This window comes from Leopardus geoffroyi, chromosome B1, assembly GCF_018350155.1.
Source record: "Leopardus geoffroyi isolate Oge1 chromosome B1, O.geoffroyi_Oge1_pat1.0, whole genome shotgun sequence".
NCBI lineage: Eukaryota > Metazoa > Chordata > Mammalia > Carnivora > Felidae > Leopardus > Leopardus geoffroyi.
The window spans coordinates 74,805,269-74,824,824 of record NC_059327.1 but is presented as its reverse complement, the minus strand read 5'-3'; the positions used below and the strand labels follow the sequence as shown (position 1 = coordinate 74,824,824).

The following is a 19,556-nucleotide window of genomic DNA, read 5'->3' as shown; positions in this document are numbered from 1 at the left end:
GAATCTAAAGCAGGCTCCAGGCTGTTAGCACAGAGCTCGATGCAGGGCTCGAACTCACGAACCGTGATCATGACCTGAGCCGAAGTCAGACCCTTAACCAACTGAGCCACCCAGGTGCCCCAAATAATTGACATATTTAAAAATTTAAACTTTTAAAAACCAGGCTATCCAATTTCATAGTAGGCAATAACAGGATTTTCTTTTAACTTATTTTACCGTGGAGGCCACATATTAAATAACCATTTTTTAAATGTTCTGAATATTTTTCCAATTTGCCTACTGTATAGACTGTGATTTAAGTTAAAACTATTATAAATCAGGGGCGCCTGGGTGGCTCAGTCGGTTGAGCGGCCGACTTCGGCTCAGGTCATGATCTCGCGGCCCGTGAGGGTCCGTGAGTTCGAGCCCCGCGTTGGGCTCTGTGCTGACGGCTCAGAGCCTGGAGCCTGTTTCGGATTCTGTGTCTCCCTCTCTCTGACCCTCCCCTGTTCATGCTCTGTCTCTCTCTGTCTCAAAAATAAATAAAACGTTAAAAAAAAAAAATTTAAAAAAATAAAAATAAAAAAAAAACTATTATAAATCAGAACTTCATACTATAGTTAAGAACAGAAATTTGTTTTATTATATAGAAGGCTGTGTTGAGGTAGCAGTAAATTTATATGAGGATAAGATGGCTTCCACCAGACCCCAAATAAAACAAAACCAAATTTTCCCTGGCAATGCTATACTACAACATAGAACTACATACACACATACTATTATAAGAACCCCATAGTACACAACTACAATAAACTACAGTTTTCTCTAGCATCCAAACAAAAATAATAAAACAAGGAAGAAAAAGAAGTTCAAAACCTAGGTGACATATGGGTGAGCAGAAGAATATTATGATAATTTATATATACATTTTTAATCACTGTAAAATAAGATGTATGTCTCTTCGTTAGTAAAACTAACTCAAGAAAGCTAAATGAAGGATAAAACTATTGTTTTAAAAGAGAAAAAATATCCAATCTAATAACTAGATTATGTAAGAGAAATGTGGATTGACTATGTAAGCAGCAATTACCATAAATAAGCAAAGAAACAAAAAACTTCAGGAATAAAAAAGATTTCAACATTATTATCCAACATTTCAGGAATAAAAAAGATTTGAACATTATCCCACATGACCTAATGGGCAACATTTACAAAATCCTATAACCTAAAACTGCAGAATAAGCACTGCCCATAAACATCTGTATAAGTTTCAAAGAGCTGATATAACAGTTTATCCTATGACAACAAATTTAAATTACAAATCATTAATAAAAAGATACATAGGATATCCAAAATATCTGGACATTAAGCAATACACTTTTAAATAACCTACTGGTCAAAGAGGGAACCCAAGAAAATAAGAAGAATGTATTTTTAAACTGAGTGATATGAAAATACAACATGTCAACATTCCTGAGATACAGTTAAAGAGGCATGAAAAGGAGAATCTTTAGCTGTAGCCATTTATACTAGAAAACAAGAGAAGAGTAAGCTTCCAATATAAGAAGCTAAAAGGAAGAGAAAATTAAATCAAAAGTAAGAAGGAATTAAAAAATGGAAAGCAATTAAACAGAAAGCAAACAAATGATAGAGAAAATTATCTCCAAAAGTTGGCTCTTTGCTAACTTATTATATTAAAAAATTAATAAGCACCTAGCAAACTGATAAGGGGGGAAAAAGAAAATAAATTATTAGCATCAAAAATCAAAAAGCTAATATCACCACTGATCCTGCAGGCATTAAAAAATAATAGGAGCATCTTATGAACAACTTTGTACTAACCAATTCAACAAAATAAATGAAACAAAAATACTGTGAAAAATGCAAAACACCAATACTACCAAGGGGTAAAATTCAATTCACAATCCAAAACCGTCCTTCAAGAAAACTTTCACTGCTGAATTCTATCAAATATTTAAGAAAACCATATGCCAAGTTTTATATAAATTCTATGTCTGGCATACAAACATATGTCAGTATTATACAAAACAGAGGAAAAGAGGGCACTTTAAGCTTTGACAAAATTTTAGCAAATCAAATCCAGTGATTATAAAAACAATAATACATCCTAACAAAGTGAAGTTTATCTAAGAATATAGAGTTAACATGAAAAAATAATCACCGTAATTCACAGGAATAGTTGGAAAGAAAAAAACTAAATGATCAAAATCAAATACCATTAACAAAAAGACAGACCAAACCACTGAACCAGTGAAGAACTTCCTCAACCAGATAAAGGGTATCTATGAAAGTCCTATAACTAATAACAGATTTAATATGAAATGTCAAATATAGTCTCCCTAAGTTTGGGAACATGGCAAGAATGCTTGTTCTCATTATTTATCCTCATAATTAGAAATCCAACATAAAAAGGTAAGAGAAAGAAAAACAAAAAGATCAAAAAAGAGGTAAAACTGTCTCTGTTCATATATGATTGTTTATGCAGAAAATCCTAGGAAATCTACCCCCAAAAGGTACTACAAATAGGAAATAACAAGCATTGGTGAGGATACAGAGAATCTGGAACCCCTGTAAATTGGTGTTAGTAATATACAATGGCGAAGCCACTGTGGAAAACATTTTGGCAGTTTCTCAAAAAGCTAAACATAGAATTCTACCACATAGCCCAGCAATTCCACTTCTAGGTATACACCCAAGAGAATGGAAAAGCTGACTCGGATACATGTACACCAATGTTCACTGCAGCATTATTCACAATAGCCAAAAGGGGGGAAACCCAAGTATCCACAAGCAGATGAAGAAATAAAGTATGGAATATTATCCAGCCATAAAAAGGAATGAAATTCTGATGCATGCTACAACATAGATAAACTTTGAAAACGTTACAAGTGAAAAAAGCCAGACACAAACTCTAGGCGCATGGGTGGCTCAGTTGGCTGAGCAACCAACTCTTGATTTCAGCTCAGGAAATTCCCAGAATTGCGGAATCAAGGCCCACGACACTGTGTGCTGAGCATGGAGCCTACTTGGGATTCTCTCCCTTACCTTCTGCCCTTCTTCCCCGCTAGCATGTCTGCACTGTCTCTCTCTTGGGGGGCGGGGGGGGGGGGGGAGTCAGACACAAAAAGAACAAATATTACCGGATGGTTCCGCTTACATGAAATATCTAGAATAGGAAAATTCATACAGCAGGAAGTACATATTACCAGGGCCTAAGAGAGGGGAAAATGAGGAATTATTACCTACTAAGCATAGAGTTTAATATTTCTTATCACCTTAAAAAAAACTGCCATACATTACTGAAAAAAACTAAAAGATAACCTAAGTAGAAGGTTTATAAGCCAGAATACTAAGTATTAATGTCAATTTATCATAATGTCTTATTATGACATGTTTATTAAATATTGTATAGAAGTCAATTCTCAAAATCTTGAGATTAGATACTTCACCCCAAAGAAGATATTCAAATGGCCAACAATACACGAAAAGATGCTCAATATTGACATCAGAGAAATACAAATTAAGCCAGAAATACTCCAACTTTGTGCCACTATTTTCATATATACATTTTAAACTGAACAATACAATCATAGTTTTTGCTTTAATCATCGGTAATTTTTTTAATTAAAAAAAATTTATAGTTTTTATTATTACCCACATATTCACTTTTTTTTAATGTTGATTCCTTACTGTAAATGGCACTTGCAACCTGATGCCATTTCCATTCAGACTCAATGAACTTCCTTTAGAATTGCTTGCAATGCTGGTGGGCTGGTGAAAAATTCCATTAGTTTTTGTTGACCTCTTCAATGGTTCTTTTGCTTCTAGAATCTCTCTCAGTATATTCCCAGCTGCTTGGCTAGCCCTAACTTCTGTCCCATGCTACTGGAACTACAGGAGGCTGGGATGCATCCAAAGCCAAGAAAGCTACAAACATACAATTCTTACACATTGCAGTTGCAGGCTTTTTTTTATTTATTTATTTTTTCTAACGTTTATTTTTGAGACAGGGAGAGACACAGCATGAACAGGGGAGGGTCAGAGAGAGGGACACACAGAATCTGAAGCAGACTCCAGGCTCTGAGCTGTCAGCACAGAGCCCGACGCGGGGCTAGAACTCACGGACCGCGAGATCATGACCTGAGCCAAAGTTGGCCGCTTAACCGACTGAGCCACCCAGGCGCCCTTGCAGTTGCAGGCTTTAAAGAGTAACCTTTAATCTGGCTTCTGCTTCATTTAAAGTCATTTTTTGTGGCTTTCACACAGATGAACTTTAATACTTGATCCAGATTTTATAATTTTATAATTGTTATCTGAAGGATGGTTCACTCAACAACTACTTTACTGGCATCACTGCATCATTACCAGATGTCAGAATCTCAAAATTCTATTAATGTTGAGTGAAAAACTTCTCACATCCTTGATTTTCATTCCTCCCTCTGAATTATGACCTTCATCCCATCACATAAGAATTTAAAGTACTCCTACCATCTTCCAGTCTTTATTCTCTTAACTCACATAGTACATTAAGAGTAATTATTATCTATCATACTGCTTTTATCATTAGAAACAATGTTTTCTGTGAAAACCAGGAAACATGTAATCAGAAACATAATCTTAATTTTCAACTCCACCACTATCCATGAAATCATAAGTACATCACAATCTCTGTGATCCCTATTTCTACCATCTGCAAATGAGAACATCATCCACCTCATTAGTTAAGCTTAGAACCAAAATATAATAATTAATGCTAACAAGGGTAGACAAGAATTGGTCAAAGATATTATAGGGTTTGTAACATGAAAATAGGTGAATGGTTAAAATCATTACATATAAAAAAAGAACAAACCGAACAGATTGGGGCACTTGGATAAGGAGTTCATTCACTGATTCAATAAGCATTTAGTAAATTCCAACAATATATCAAGCATGTTCAAGGCAAATTTTTCAGCTTGAGAAATAATAATTTAGGGGTGCTAAGGACATAATAATTGAAGTCAAACAAACAATGAAGGAAAATGTGGCATTTGTGAGTCATCACAAATTTGTGATAACTTACATAATAAAAACAGAGACCATCTCCTAGAAATGATGCATAATGAGAAGGAGCAAGGAGCAAAGCTTCAATGCAGTTTATACTTCAGAGGTATATGAAAGAAAAAAGCAGTAACAAAAAGAACATGTAGCTGGAGAAATCACAGAAAAACCATAAAGCACAGTTATTATGGAATACAAGGGAGAAGTGAATGTTAAGAAGAAGCAAAATACCAAATGCTATAAAAAAAAAAAAAAAAGTAGGACAGGATGAGAAATGAAAACACACAGATTTAGCAACTGGAACTCAGTCTTACCTTAGGGATGTTGTAAAGCATTTTAACATGAGCTTAACTATCTGGTTAGGTAAGAAAAGTTTACTTTCACTTGAGGAAGCAGAATGCCAGTAGAAACAATAGTCAAACTGCAGAAGGTAGCTGAGTAAGAATTAAGAAACTGGACCACAAATCAAACAAGCTCAGTGATAAAGGGAAGGATAGGGAAAGAGTAACAGTAAAAGGCATTTTTCAAGATTAAGTGTGATAAGATGGAGAACCCAGCATGGAAAATGAGAATAACAGAAAACAGCAAGGTTCAAGTGAAAGGAAGAAGGGATAAGATTAAGAATATAGATATTAGCCTTTGAAAAAAATGAAAACATTTTGTTCTTTGAGTGAAGATAGAGGAAATAAAGTATAAAATATGAAATGAAAAAAGAATGAGAAAAATAGAAATAGGACTGGTCATTTGAGGGCAGTGGAAAGGTTCCAAATAACTAATATTGAGAATGAAATAGAAGATCAAAATGAGATAAGGATCACCAGGAAGCACTGAGGCTAAGCTAGGAGGAAAAGTGTCAATTTATATTAGAAACTTCTAAAGACCGTAATCAGATAGAACTCTACCAAATCTAGGAAGTCCATGAACAGGGAACAAAACCAAAGAAATGAACAGTTGTAATTATTTCAATTAATAGACTGGAAATTTCTGAAGAAAGATCAGAAGTATGGAAACCTTAAGTATTAATAAGAATAAAATTGAGGGGCGCCTGGGTGGCGCAGTCGGTTAAGCGTCCGACTTCAGCCAGGTCACGATCTCGCGGTCCGTGAGTTCGAGCCCCGCGTCAGGCTCTGGGCTGATGGCTCAGAGCTTGGAGCCTGTTTCCGATTCTGTGTCTCCCTCTCTCTCTGCCCCTCCCCCGTTCATGCTCTGTCTCTCTCTGTCCCAAAAATAAATAAACGCTGGGAAAAAAAAAAAAAAAAAAGAATAAAATTGAGATGACTACTAGATTAAAAGTGGGCTACTCTGGATCAACCTTTTCCTTAAAAACGGTGGGGGGGGGGGTGAGTTCTGAAGGAAAAAGCTCTTAGGAAAACTTCCTTGCATGATGCTGCTACAGAAATTGTACTGGGAAAAAAGGGAGTCAATACTATTGTGTAATGGTTTTCAGACATTTGTACAAAAATAATGTGACATTTAGAATAATCCAAGGCCATTTGAGCTTTCCTCAGTAAGATTAAGTAGTGAAAGACCGTTCTGACAAAGAATAGTTTAATTATTCTATCCACACAACCCTGACCAATATCTGCAAGGTGTATTATGAAGCACATCAGTAGAATAGCAAACTCTAGGACATGAGCTGAGAATCTGCTACCTAGAATATAAAGCAACCCCGATTGACTTCAGTAAGAAATTAGTGGTTTAAATAAAGGGCAACTCCTCTTACTCTTGTAAGAAAAAAAGTGTCTCTATTAATATTAAAATCCCCATTTCAAATATAAATAACTCAGAATTAATATACACTTAATTATTGTTAGTAAGCATACAGAACAAGAGAAAGAAAGTATAGTGCACAAAAGCCATTTTGCCTTAATTCAGCCATAAATAGGTTAAACTCTCTTAACTGCCACATTTGACATATACCATAGAAGGAAGTAACTCTCAATTAAATCTTTTTTTATTATAACTGAAAATGTAATACCATCAAAAATGACATGTTTCACCTTTTATTTCCTTTTCCAATGCAAAATGTCCATGGGTGGTATAAAACAAACTATATAAATATCACAGTGAAGAACAATGTTACCTACCAATTGACAAGTGAATGCTTAACCAGTGGACACCACGATTTAAAATCAACTAAAAAAAAAGAATATCAATAATTTTGGCTCTATAAAATTTCATTATTTGAAGTTAACACAGTGTTAGATAATATGAATGATACAAACAAAAGTAAATTTCCCTAATAAAAATACATTAATCACACTATATTACAATCCCTTGCCCTTACGCAGAAAACCAACGCTACTAAGAGTGGTGATATTCCATTGTTATATGCCATTTCTCTAAAACCAACATTAGAAAACATTATAGAACAATTCATTCTGAAATACGCCTTCAACTGATAAAAGCCACAAGATAAAAAATAAGGAACTAAAACTGTCCCATAAAAATCAAGAAGATACATGGGGCGCCTGGGTAGCGCAGTCGGTTAAGCGTCCGACTTCAGCCAGGTCACGATCTCGCGGTCCGTGAGTTCGAGCCCCGCATCGGGCTCTGGGCTGATGGCTCAGAGCCTGGAGCCTGCTTCCAATTCTGTGTCTCCCTCTCTCTCTGCACCTCCCCCGTTCATGCTCTGTCTCTCTCTGTCCCAAAAATAAATAAACGTTGAAAAAAAAAAAAAATCAAGAAGATACATACTTATTAAACTTGAAGGAAAAGTATACATATTCCATATGTAAGTTTACAAATACATCAAAAAATTAGTGCCTACAAATATCCTGCACAAGACTAAAATCAGTAAGATTCTCAAAATTTATTTTCTCCTCCTGGAAAAGATAAAAAGAATTCTGATAATAGTGTTAGCCTAAAAGTCCATAGTTTATTAAGGTATGACATCAAATATACCTTAAGTGCCATGATAAACTAAGGTGTCATACAATCCAAAAAAAACTACACATGAATTCACAAGACTATTATCAATGGATATATCACACACAGCTAACATTTTCATGGTAACCCATGGGATCAAAACATAGCATTTTCCTTAAAACAATTAACTAAGGAATTGAAGCACAAATATAAAGATAATTGCTTCCTTTGGGCTTTGGCTGTCAAACACAAAAAATGCCAATGCTTTACAGTCCTGTGGTAATTAAAACCTTGTCACAGATCTAAACTATAAATGAATATTTATTTAAAGATAAATTTGCAATATGACACCAAAAGCACAAGCAACAAAAGAAAAAACAGATGAACTGAACATCATCAAAATTACGAACTTCTGTGCTTCAAAAGACACCAGAAATAAAGTGAAAAGACAATCCACGGAATGGGTGAAAGTATTTGCAAATCCTATATCTCATAAGGGAATAGTTTTCAGAATATATAAAGAATGCTTACAATTTAACAAAAGACAATCCAATTAAAAAATGAGAAAAGATTTGAACACACACTTCTCCAAAGAACATATGTAAATGGTCAATAGGCACATGAAATAATGCTCATCATCAGTTTTATAGAAATGAAAATCAATACCACAATGAAATACCACTTCGCGCTCACTTGGATAGCTAAAACAAAAAATGACTAAAAGTAACAAGCATCTATAAAGATGTAGAGAAGTTGGAATCCTCGTATCCTGTTGGTGCGATTATAAAATAGCACAGCCATTTTGACAGTTCCTCAGACTTAGACAGTTATCACATCTTGCAATTCTACCCTTATTAAGCGCATATCCAAAAGAAATAAAAATATACATCCACACAAAAACTTATACCAGAATGTTCATTGCAGAAGCATTCCTAATAGCCAAAAGGTAGATACAATCCATCAACTGATGAATGGATACAAAAAATATGGTATATAATGGAATGGTTTTTCCCATAAAAATGAATGACACATGCTACAACATGGGTGAACCTTGAAAACATTACGCTAAGCAAAAACAGCCAGACACAAAAAGACAAATAGAATATGCTTTCTTTTATATGAAATGTCCACAATAGGCAAATCTATAGAAACTGAAAATATTTAGTGGTTGCTTGGAGAAGGGGACTGTGGGGTAGGGGAGGCAGGCAGGGTGTTTAAAGGGAATTAGGGAATGACTGCTAACGGATACAAGGTGGGGCTGAAGTATCCTAAAATTAGATAGTAGTGTCAGTTACACACCTCTGAATATGCTAAAAACCACCAAATTGTACACTTATGGATGAATTTCTTGATATGTAAATGTATTCCAATAGCTACTAAAAATAAATTTGCAGAAATGAAATATATATCATAAGCATATACAATGCAAAGATGATTGCCTCCCTCAAACTAACTCAAATATATGCATCAATGGGGAAGAAAACACATTATGTTGATTTGTTCTACCTAATATATCTTCAGGACTCAGTTACCACATTTCATAATAGTAAAAATTTGAGATTTTTATAACATCATTTGCTCCTAAAAATGTACATTTATTATAAATATACAGTAAGCAGAATAGTGTAATTGTTCAATATTTAAGCATCAACTATGATTATAGAATTTTAGAAACACATTTGGTTAAATACATATTGTTTCAAACACATTAATAATCATAATAAGAAAAATCAATGTTTATTATTAAATATCTCTTCATATATCTAGAAAACTTCGAATAGCTAATCAAATAAATTTATTCATCCTTAGTAATATTTCACAGACTACATTAAAACAATTAAAAAACTATATTATGACACTTGATAATCCAATGCCTCACATTGCTGAAGTATATTTAATAATTTTTAAATCTATCACTATTAACCAAAGCATAAGTTTATGAAATTCTTAATATTAAAATGTTATTACAATGAAATTAGACCCCAAAGAGAAAATAGCTTAGGGCCTTACCAGAGTATTTGTCTTCATATTGACCTACTATGGTAAACAGGACCTAATGTAAGGAGGAGTCAAGTAATGGATGGCTAAAGAAGAAATCTGTATTACTGTCACCAGCTAATAGAAAACTGCTACAAAAATCTCACATGAGGAAAATTGTGTTTCCTTCACCAAATTACTAGCATTCTTGCCCGCTAAGACAGCTCTGCCATCGAACTCTTTTAATACTCAGATTGCACACTAAAAGAATTTTCTGGATACAGTGTATAGAATAAATCAGAAGGAATCAGAATAAATCTATAAACAAATTCTAGTACCAAGTAAAAATTATAAGAAATATAAATTATATTTGTTATTTACACTGACTATTGTAAACGTCACTAAGGTAACATACATGCAAACTTAAGTAACATGCAAAATATTTAACACTGAAAGTACGTACTTACCAAATACTTAGGTAGCCTGTTAAAAATCCCTCTGCTGGTTGAGATTCCCTAAATAATAATAATAATAACAAAATGAAGAGGAGGAAGAAGAGGAGGAGGAAGAGGAGAAGAAAGAACTTTTGAACTTCATAAGTTACCCCTACTCTGTAAAATCTAGCCAAGAATCCCACTTGTTTTTTCACAACACTTAAACACATCACATGCTGAAACTTTGGCACATGATAAATATAAAACAATTTTTCCTAATGTTAGAATTTAAATTTTATGTATAATATATGGAAAAGCTAATGAATTATCAAGATATTAGTAGAGTTTACTAGACTACAAAGAATGAGCTCTATAACAAATTAGATTTCAAAAATTACCAACCAAGACAAGAGCAAACTAACAAGGTCTTAGAGAAGCACTGTTAAATTCTTCCTGACCATCAACAGACAATATCATACACTACACTTCTGGTATCTGTAGTTACCACCTTGTAAGCAGCATCTAGACAACCTAACTACAGAGTTAAAGTACAGACAAGGAGGTGGAAAAGTCTTTACAAAGTATTCACTCTATTTTTTTTCATTAACGTAAGGAAGCATTTTAAATTCAACCTTACATTGACAGAAAAAAATTAAAATATTTTATCTACAATAAAAGGAAATGAATGTATAAGCAGGCAGATTACTTTTACTATTTACAAAAGTTAGTTATCAATAATTTTATAATAAGCATGGTATATACCCTTTCAATCAGGTCTCAAGTCAAAATAATCTTCAAAACAGGGGTGCCTGGGTGGCTCAGTCGCTTAAGCGTCTGACTTCAGCTCAGGTCATGATCTCACAGTTTGTGAGTTCGAGCCCCGCATTGGGCTGACAGCGCAGAGCCTGGAGCCTGTTTCAGATTCTGTGTATCCCTCTCTCTCTGTCCCTCCCCTGCTCATGCGTGCGCTATTTCTCTCTCAAAAATAAACATTAAAAAAATTTTTTTTTAATAATAATCTTCAAAACAAAGTTCAAAATTCAAGAATAAAGCACTAACTATAGAGATTTTATTGCTTGCCAGGCACATTGCTCACAACTTGAAAAAACTTATACACACTTTTCTTAAATTAGCTTTATAGATTAAAAAAGTCTTACAGAAATTAAATCGCCTGCTTAAATATAACAGCTGCCTTTGGCTGAACAACCCAATGTCTTTAAGGCACTATACTCTTCAAAAACAAAACAAGTAAGACAGAATACAATTCACAAAACTAGACTGCCTCTTTTAGAGTCAGGAAAAAATGTTTTTAAATCCCTTTTAGGGGCGCCTGGGTGGCGCAGTCGGTTAAGTGTCCGACTTCAGCCAGGTCACGATCTTGCGGTCCGTGAGTTCGAGCCCCGCGTCAGGCTCTGGGCTGATGGCTCAGAGCCTGGAGCCTGTTTCCGATTCTGTGTCTCCCTCTCTGTCTGCCCCTCCCCCGTTCATGCTCTGTCTCTCTCTGTCCCAAAAATAAATAAACGTTGAAAAAAAAAAAAATTTAAAAAAAAAATAAATCCCTTTTAAAGAATTACCAGAATACAAAATCATGTATCTTACTAACAGAAAATGTTACCATACCAGAACTTAAAATATCACATACAAAATAAAATCAAAATGTTTTCTTATGAGTAAGGCATACCAATAGATTTTCTATCACTACCACTGTTAAAATCAAAATCCATCAATTTCATTACATCCATCCACAGGCCATAAAAAAAGGAAGGAGAGAAAGTATATCAGAGACTTAAACAATAAATTTTAAAACAATTAAGCTTTTGGGAAGCCTGGGTGGCTCAGTCGGTTAAGAGTCCGACTTCGGCTCAGGTCATGATCTTGCAGTTCCTGAGTTCAAGCCCCACATCAGGCTCTGTGCTGACAGCTTGAAGCCTGGAGACTGGTTCGGATTCTGTGTCCCCCTTTCTCTCTGCCCCTCCCCTGCACTCGCTTGTGCACACACGTGCTCTCTCTCTCTCTCAGAAATAAACATTGAAAAAAAAATTTTTTTTTAAGTAATAAAGGTTATATGAGAGAAAAATATTGTCATGACTTTGAAATAGGCAAAGATTTCCTACACAAGACAGAAAGATCAACACAACAAATGGGGCTTCATTACAATTTAAAAGTAGTATTCTTTAAAAAGTTAAAATGCGGGGCGCCTGAGTGGCGCAGTCAGTTGAGCGTCCGACTTCGGCCAGGTCACGATCTCGCGGTCCGTGAGTTCGAGCCCCGCGTCAGGCTCTGGGCTGATGGCTCAGAGCCTGGAGCCTGTTTCCAATTCTGTGTCTCCCTCTCTCTCTGCCCCTCCCCCGTTCATGCTCTGTCTCTCTCTGTCCCCCCAAAAATAAAAACGTTGGAAAAAAAAATTAAAAAAAATAAAAATAAAAAAAAATAAAAAGTTAAAATGCAAGCTACAGAGCAGGAGGAAATATTCATAATGCACATGCCCAACAAAGGACTCAGGTATGAAAATTTTTTTAAATATTTATTTATTTTTGGGAGAGAGAGAGACAGAGCATGAATGGGGTGGGGCAGAGACAGAGAGGCACAGAATCCGAAGCAGCCTCCAGACTCTGAGCTGTCAGCACAGAGCCCAACACGGGGCTCAAACTCATGAACCATGAGGTCATGACCTGAGCCAAAGTCAGACACTTAACCAACTGAGCCACCCAGGTGCCCCCAAAATATTTTTTTTAGAAAAACAACTTCAAATCATCAAAAACAAGACAACCCAATTTTTAAGATAGGCTGAAGACCAAACAAAACTTCACAAGAAAATAATTTCAAAACCCAATAAGCATATTGAAAAGGTACTCAATATTACTATTAGGAAAATACAGACAACATAATAAGATACTATTATCAACAGAAATGTGTAGTATTTATTTAAAAACCAGACAATGCCAAGTGGCAAGTGAGAAAGTACAGCCACTGGCATTCTCATACACTGCATGTAGGAATGTAAATTAGTATAACCGGTATGGAAAACTATTTGGAAGTACCTACCAAAGGTGAACATATCCACACCCAATGACTAAGTAATACCATTCTTAATTTTGCAATCAATAGAAATGTGTACATATATGCACAAGGAGCTATATACAAAGTTTATCACAGCAGCATTATCTAAAGAGCCCAAAACTCCATATAATCCAACGTCCACTAGGAAAGGGGTGAAATAAACTATAGCATTACATGTTCGTGTAATCCTAAACCTCAGTGGAAAAAAAGGAAACTAAAAACAAAACAGGATACATATCACAAACATAATGTCAGGTGGGAGTGTGTGAGTGTGTGTGTGTGTGTGTGTGTGTGTGTGTGTGTGTGTAATTTATTAAATTCAAAAAACAAGCCAAACTAATCTCTGACCACAAAGTCAGAATAGAGTTAACTTTGGGATAAAGGGGTTATTTGATTGGGACAGAACACAGGGAAGCTTTAGAGAAGTAACTATCTTGATCTAGGTTACAATTACAAAGATGTGTTCACTTTGCAAAAGTTCATCAATATAGAAGTATTAATCTACTTTTCTACTTTGTCTGGCCTGGTAGACTACTCCAAAACTCCAATCAGCCAAAAATTGTCATCAGTGTTCTACTAGTAGGTAGCTGACCACTCAGGTACAGTTCTCAGACATAAGGTGCACAAGTAACCCTTTCACAAAACTGATTTTTTAATCAGTTTAACCATTTGTTCCACCCCCAAGCCAGATACCTGCTTCTTCTAATTCAGGTACTTATCTTTCTCTTTTTATTTTTTGTAATTTTTTTTGTTTATTATTTTTTTTTTATAAAAAAAATTTATTTTGAGAGAAGCGGGGCGGTGCAGAGAGAGAGAATCCCAAGCAGTCTCCACACTGTCATGCAGAGCCTGATACGGGGCTCAAACTCATGAACTGTGAGATGGTGACATGAGCCGAAGACAAGTCAGACACTTAACCGATTGAGAAGCCCAGGCATCCGGGGTACTTCTCTTTCTAAATGGTATTCACCAGGTTACTCATCAAGAGTAAGACTTACCATTCCCACTTTGGGAAATTTTGATATGAACAAATCTGTTAATCTGAGAGACATCTTAGAACTCAAAGGGGGGGAACCTCCCTTAAGAGAAGTTTGCCTTATCTTCCTAAAAGAGAAAGATCAACTTACTGAATATAAGGAAGACCTCTCCAGAGGTCACACATCTCAGCAAACAAGACATATACTAGGAAAAGGATCAGGATCACAGAGTTATTAATTCTGAAGCTGAGAACCAACAGATCCCATCCAACATCTAAAGAGCCTGCAGAACTAGACATGGGTTTATTAAAAAAAATTACCTAACTATAATTTCCAGTAATACTAAAGATCCCAAAGAGGACAATAAGGATGTAAGTAGAACAGTCTTCCCCTAAAACAAAAGAGACGCAGAATGAATGAATTCAATGACTACATACCGTTCACCTAGCAACAAATTTAATAAAGATTGCTCATGAACTATAACCATGCAAATATTTGTATTTGAAAATCTTGCATCTTTAAATACACTTATTCATATGTTATGCTAATGATATATTTCCCTATATTATTTATTATTCCCTATATACTGTTATTTTTTGTTGTTTTCTATTTTAATTTTGTAGGTGGAAAAGCAAGAGGTAGACTGGTGATGAATATAAAAAAAGCAGGATCTCAGCTAGTCAAAAGTTGTAAGTAGTTAGAAAGATCAGATCTTGAATAACCTGGAACAAACGTTAGAAATCGTTTCTCAAATTACCCATCACCCATTCAATTTAGTCTAATTACAATATTTCACAAATCAACCCAGTACAAATCAACAGTGTATCTCCACCTTATACAGAAGTGAATCCCAGTACAACCTTCAAATGTTTTCAAAAACCTTCACCCCATCACATTTTCTGCAAAAGATGTAAATTTGCACTTTAAAAATCTCATGTTGCATTTCTATTTCCTGAACAAAGAAGACACAGCACTCAGTATTTATCCTCTGAAGCATCTTGCCTGATTGCTTCAAAACTGCAAAGAAATGCTTAAACAATACTTCAAAGTGTTTGAAAGGAATCCCTCAACATTCTTTTTTTTTTTAATGTTTATTTTATTTTTGAGAGAGAGAGACAGAGTATGAGCAGGGGAGGTGCGGAGAGAGAGGGAGACACATAATCGGAAGCAGGCTCCAGGCTCCAAGCTATCAGCACAGAACCTGACATGGCGCTCAAACTCACGGGCTGCAAGATCATGACCTGAGCCAAAGTTGGACACTCAACCGACTGAGCCACCCAGGCGCCCCAGAATCCCTCAACATTCTGATTACCATAGACACTATTTACAAATTTAAAAAGTAAATTCATGGTATCTTTAAAATATCTGACTTGTCCCAGCTGCTACAACACTACAAAATACAAGTTTTGTTGTAAATCATCTACATTTTATATATAATCCTTTTCGCTACACAAATACTCTTTTATAAAGTTAAGCCCCCACCATATTCTTCAACATTCCCACAAACCTTACAAGTATTTCTAAACTCCTCATAAGTTCTTGTAAATTGCCAATTTTTACAATGTACTTCTTTCAAAGCTTGTGCCTTATATATCTTTCACCATCATTTTCACGCTCCTTAAGTCAACACAAGCCCCAACTGATCATTTTATTGCAGTGACATATACAACCACTGTGAGAATTCTAAACCCTTTCCAGAAACATGGCCTTTATCTAGAAACATAAACTGCTACCTTGATATCTGCAACTGGCAGATTCTACAATAGATTGAAACTTTACTGGGTCCTAACATCTCATATAATCCCTAAAACTACACTATTCAGACTATGTTTTTAAAAATGAGGAAAAGAATGATACAATAACCGAAAAAAGGAGTAAACAATAAACCTATTAACCTTAAACCTGGTACTATAAAACTTGATGCGTACAATTTTAAAGAAAAGAAGAATTTCACAAAATCAAATGTATCAATACTATTTAACAACTAGAAAAAACAAAAGCCCAAAAGAATTTATCTGAAATAATATAAATAGCAAAAGGCAGCCTATCTAAAACCAAGTATTGTGAATCCCAAGATCCCCAAGATCCTTTTCTTTCTTTTTTTTTAAGTTTCTAATTTATTTATTTTGAGAGCGAGCAAGTATGCACAAGCCAGCATGAGTGGGGGTGGAGAGACAGAAAGAGAGGGAAAGAGAGAATCCCAAACAGGCTCTGAACTGCCAGGGCAGATCCTAACGTGGGGCTCCATCCCACGAACGGTGAGATCATGACCTGAGCCGAAATCAAAAGTCTGTTGCTTAGCCAACTGAGCCACCCATGTGCCCCCCACCAATATCCTTTTCTATTACCCTACTGGCTTCAAGGAATTAGGATTTAAGGTCTAATCTTATTAAAAAGTTAAAACATTTTCCCTTTCCATTCAAAACAAATTATTCCAACGACCCATAGAGGCATACACATTCCTTCCAAGTGTACAATGAAACATTCACCAAAATAAAACAAGCCTTAACAAAATTTAAAGAATTAAAAGAACTAAAAAAATACAAAATAGGTTATCTAATGGAACTAAGCTATTAATAAGTAAAAGAAAAATACCTCCCAAAAAATCCCTAAAATAAGAATTCAACTACATATCTAAATAACCAATGGATCAAAGAAGGCTCAAAGGAAATTAGAAAATGAAAATAAATACAACATATCAAAATTAGTATGATGCAATCAACATAGTGTTTAGATGGAAATTAATGGCATTAAATGCCTATATGAGAAATGAAAAAGAGGGGCACCAGGGTGGCTCAGTTGGTTGAGCACCCAACTCCTGATTTCAGCTCAGGTGATGAACTCATGGTTGGTGAGTTTGAGCCTAGCATAGGGTTCTGTGATGACAGTGCAGCACCTGCTTGAGATCCTCTCTCTTCCTCGCTCTCTGCCCCTCCCCCACTTGCATGCTCACTCCCTCTCTCTCAAAAATAAATAAACTTAAAAAGAAGAAGAAGAAGAAGAAGAAGAAGAAGAAGAAGAAGAAGAAGAAAAGTTTTAAATTGAAAAGATTCCACCTTAAGAAACTGGGCAAAGAAGAAGAGTAAGATAAACTCAAAGCAAACAGCACGAAGATAAGATAATAATAAAGAGCAGAAATCAATGGATTTCAATGGAATTGAAAATAGTAAAATAGAGAAAAATAAATGGATACAAAAGCTAGTTCTTTAAAAAGCTCAATAAAATTAATAAACCTCTACCTAGACTAACCAAGGGGAAAAAAAAGAGAAAGATAATATAAATTACCAAGAGGACTGAAAGCAGGGATCTTCACTATAGACTTTAGACATTAAAATAATTACAGAATACTTATAATAATTAGGTAATACAAATTAATGCCTACAAATTCAGGAACTAACATGAAATGTATCATTTCATCCCAAAAGAGAAAAACTCATCCAAGAAAAAGCAGATAACCTGAATTTTCTGGTATATATTAAAGAAAACAAATTTGTAGTTAAAATTTTTCCAAAAACTAAAATACATGCTTTGAAGTTTCACAACAAATGCTACAAAATATGTAGGAGAAATAATGTCAATTAAATACAATTTACTCCAAAAGAAGTAGAATTTACTCCCAACTCAAAGTGCCAAAGCAAGACAAAGATACTGTAAGAAAACAGCAGAAACAACATCCTTCATGAACATATACAAAATTCTTCAACAAAATAAGCAAACTCATCTCTCTCCTCCAGCCATCCAAGATGCTGAAAGAAGACTAAGGGGAAGAAGGTGGTCCCAGTCCCTGCTGTTATAAAGAAGCAAGAGGCCAAGAAGGTAGTCAATCCCCTGTTTGAGAAAATACGCAAGAACTCTGGCACTGGACAGGACATCCAGCCCAAAAGGAACCTCAACCACTTTATCAAATGGCCCCGCTACATCCAGCTGCGGCAGCAAAGGGCTATTTTCTATAAACGTCTAAAAGTGCCTCCTGCAATTAACCAGTTCACCCAGGTCTTGGACTGCCAAACAGCTACTCAAATGCTTAAGCTGGCCCACAAACACAGACCAGAGACAAAGTGAGAGAAGCAGCAGAGATTATTGGCCCAAACCTTGAAAAAAGCTACCAGCAAAGGGGATGTCCCCACTAAAAGGCTGCCTGTTATTCAAACTGGGGTTAATACTGTCACCATCCTGGTAGAAAACAAGAAGGCGCAGCTGGTAGTAATTGCACATGATGTGGATCTCATTGGCTGGTTGTATTCCTGCCTGCCATGTGACATAAGCTGGGGGTTCCCTACTGCATCATCAAGGGGGAGGCCAGGTTGGTCCACAGGAAGATCTGCACCACTGTCACTCTCACACAGGTTAACTCAGAAAACAAAGGACCTCTGGCCAAGCTGGTAGAAACTATCAGGACCAATTACAATGACAGACATGATGAGATGTGCCATCACTGGGAAGGCAACATCCTGGGTCCAAAGTTAGTGGCTTGCATTCCCAAGTTGGAAAAGGCAAAGGCTAAAGAATTAGCCACCAAACTGGGCTAGTAGACGCTATTGAATTTTCTGTATATAAAAGTAATGAACAGTTCTCTTTCAAAAAAACATAAATAAGCAAACTCAACCCAGCAATATAAAAATGAGTAACAGCTCATAAGCAAGTAGAGTATACAGCAAGAATACAAAGCTGGTCCAATATTTGAAAATCAAACAAGGAAAGAGATCGTGTTAATGAAGCAAGAAAAACCACACAGCTAATGATGAAGCACTAGACAAAATCCAGCATCCATTTCTCACCAATAAGGAAAAAAAAAAATAAAGCAAAGCAGGAATTTTCTCAAACTACTAAAGGCTGTCTAAATAAACTTACAGCTAATTCTATATTTAACAATAAACAACTAATAAAAGACCAGGAACAAGGCAAAGACATTTATTCGATTCAGCATCATTACTGGAAGCCCTAGCAAGAACAGTTAGGAAAAAATAAGAAAAAAGGCATACAAATTGGAAATGAATAAATGAAAAATGGTATTGGAGTGCCTGGGTGGCTCAGTCGGTTAACCATCCAACTTCAGCTCAGGTCATCATCTCACAGTTCGTGGGTTCGAGCACAGCATCGGGCTCTGTGCTGACAGCTCAGAGCCTGGAGCCTGCTTCAGATTCTGTGTCTCCCTTTCTCTGTGCCCCTTCCCCACCTGTTTCTCTCCCCCGCCCTCAAA

The 19,556-nt window shown here is 35.6% G+C and overlaps 1 protein-coding gene and 1 pseudogene across 3 annotated transcripts in view; one reads left to right on the top strand and one right to left on the bottom strand.

Annotated features, from left to right (window-relative positions):
* Positions 1 to 19,556, bottom strand: part of FBXW7 (F-box and WD repeat domain containing 7) — a 230,830-nt gene that overhangs the window by 147,924 nt on the left and 63,350 nt on the right. The window contains exon 2 of one of the 3 annotated variants that reach the window (XM_045465713.1): positions 10,353 to 10,400. The exons of the other annotated variants lie outside the window; for them this stretch is intronic. The gene's annotated coding sequence lies outside the window, so the exon portion shown is untranslated. The remainder of the gene's footprint in view (positions 1 to 10,352; positions 10,401 to 19,556) is intronic. 3 annotated transcript variants of the gene reach the window in all.
* On the top strand, positions 9,140 to 19,172 carry LOC123596384 (annotated as a pseudogene).